Raw genomic sequence first — 2,681 nt, 5'->3', positions numbered from 1 at the left:
GTCAGCAGCAGTTTTGCATATAACATAACATAACATACAGTAAAATAGCAGAGGTGTTTTTTTTTTTGTTGTTGTTTCCACAATAGTCAGCAGCAGATGTACCTGTAATATAACAAAAAGGGGAATGTATTGAGTTTTTTTTTATTGAGTCTTTTTATATGTGGTGGGTTATTGTATAGGGGCAGAGGGGGGGAGGTAGTGAACAGTGTTCAACATCCTCACAGCCTGGTGAATGAAGCTGTTTGTAAGTCTGGTGGAGTGGGCCTGAAGACTCCGATACCTTCTCCCTGAAGGTAGTCTGAAGTGGGAGTGTGCTGGGTGGGAGGTATCATCAGCAATTCTGATGGCTCTGCGGGTGTTGAAGATGTCTGTAAGGGAAGGCAGAGGGGTGCCGATGGTTTTGCTGTCTGTATTCACTATGGGTTGCAGGGTCCTTCTCCAGGAGGCAGTACAGGCTCCATACCACACAATGATGCAGCCAGTGATGATGCTCTCAATGGTGCCCCGGTAGAAAGAGCACATGATGGGGGGTGGGGCACTGGCTCGCCTCAGTTTGTGAAGGAAGTAGAGGTGTGTTTGAGCTTTCTTGGTCAGTGATGTGGTGGTGTTGGTCCAGGAGAGGGCCTCAGAGATGGGCACCCCCCCAGGAACTTGGTACTGCTCGCTCTCTCCACTACAGCACCATCGATGGTCAGTGATGGATGCTTTAGATAAAATAATGCCAGGTACTATCCCAAATCATTTAACTAATGGAAAAACAATTAAGGCGAGTAGGGTCAAGTCGAGTTAAGCTGGTAGCAGGAGGTGTAAAAGGGGCTTTAATTGTTATGAAGCGAGGTGAGCAAGCAGGTGGGACTCAGGAGGGAGACGCACTGTTCTGACAAGAGATTTTATTAATAGCAAACAGCAGGAGAATAGTGACAGTCTCTGAGAAGAGGTCCAGTGAAGTGCCAGGACTGGAGATGAGCTGGTAGTCAGGGAAGAGAATTCTCAGGAGGTCACTGAGTGTGGAAGTCCAAGGAGAGGAGTAGGGTGTTGCAGTCTGAGGCAGCAATCTCTGGCAGCAAAGAGGTCAGGAGAGGATGAGTACAGCTGGTAGTGGATTAGGCTGACTGACCTGAGAGCAGAGGGGAAAGATGTCAGCCAGGAGAGATGAGGAAAGTGTTGCTGGCGGGCTCATGGGAGACGAGCATAGATGTTGTGGCTAGAGGGCTGAAGAGACGTTAAGAGTTCCATGATCAGAGTGCAGAAGTAGTTGCAGGTGAGTCAATAGGGAGAGCCAAAGTGTCATGGAAGAAATCCTCAACGTACTGGCCCTGGAAGAATGTTTGCCAGAGTCTAAAATGGGATGTTGGTGATGAGGAAACTTGCCTCAGCTGTGTAACTCAGCACAGCTGTGTGCCACGTCCGGGACAGAGAGCCTGCAGAGAGGAGAGAGAGAGAGAGAAAAACCAAGGAGGAGAGGCAGGTGGCGCAGAGCAAACCTGACATTACTGCTGTATCTCATTTAGCGTTTTTTTTTTCATTGCACATGAAAAAACTATGTGCATTCCTAGAATTCTTCCTACTGTATGTTCTAAGACAAACTACCAGCCACTAAGGCACTGGCTATTACAAGCTGAAACTTTTTTGATTTTAACAAAGACCTCTCCTACCATGAGCCTCTGGGTATTTGCTTGGCAGCTACATCACTGCTGGGCACATTTATCTGTGCTGTTGTCCTAGGGATTTTTATCTATCATCAGCAAACACCTATAGTACGTGCCAACAATTCAGAACTTAGTTTTCAGCTATTGCTGTCACTTAAATGATGTTTCCTCTGTTCATTGCTGTTTATTGGACGTCCCACACTGTGGACATGCCAACTGAGACATGTAGCATTTGGCATCAGTTTTGTGCTTTGCATCTCAAGTATCTTGGTTAAAACCATGGTGGTTCTGGCTGTGTTCCAGGCCTCCAAACCAGGAGGTGAAGCCAATCTGAAGTGGGTTGGTGCTGTGCAACAGAGATGGACAGTTCTGGTTCTTACATGTGTTCAAGCTGCAATCTGCACTGCTTGGCTTGTCTCTGTTTCACCAGCTCCATATAAAAACACTCAATACTACAATGACAAGATAGTTTATGAGTGTGTAGTTGGGTCCACAATTGGTTTTGCAGTGTTACTGGCCTATATTGGCTTTCTTGCTCTCCTCAGTTTTCTGTTAGCATTTCTAGCAAGAAACCTTCCAGACAGCTTCAATGAGGCTAAACACATCACTTTCAGCATGTTGATCTTCGGTGCTGTAGGGGTGGCATTTGTCCCTGCCTATGTAAGCTCTCCAGGGAAATATGCAGATGCAGTGGAGGTATTTGCCATCCTGGCCTCGAGTTTTGGCCTCTTGGTGGCACTGTTTGGACCCAAATGTTACATAATCCTGGTAAGGCCAGACAGAAACACAAAGAAAGCAATCTTGGGTCAGGGCATAAACTCATAAAAATTAAACTTAATTTGACAAGACAAAATGGTTCTATTTTCCAGATTGATTGAAAAATAAAAGCAGAAAAAATATTTTTAATAGCAGCTATCAGGTACAGTTTTCAGTTGGTTCAGATTGCATCTTGAAAGTGGGGGTTATATTTTATTTCCATTGGTGATAATACATCTGAATGAATCACTATGATATATGGAATCCTCTAGAATT

At 45.2% G+C, this 2,681-nt stretch overlaps 1 pseudogene; it reads left to right on the top strand.

Moving 5' to 3' along the window:
• The first annotated feature begins 1,289 nt into the window (after window positions 1-1,289).
• Window positions 1,290-2,454, top strand: LOC109953893 (vomeronasal type-2 receptor 26-like; annotated as a pseudogene).
• Window positions 2,455-2,681: the final 227 nt, after the last annotated feature.

The sequence above is a fragment of the Monopterus albus genome, unplaced genomic scaffold (genome assembly GCF_001952655.1).
Source record: "Monopterus albus unplaced genomic scaffold, M_albus_1.0 scaffold1883.1, whole genome shotgun sequence".
Classification (NCBI taxonomy): Eukaryota; Metazoa; Chordata; class Actinopteri; order Synbranchiformes; family Synbranchidae; genus Monopterus; species Monopterus albus.
Note: the sequence above shows the minus strand (reverse complement) of the source record. Positions and strands in the feature narration are given on the sequence as shown.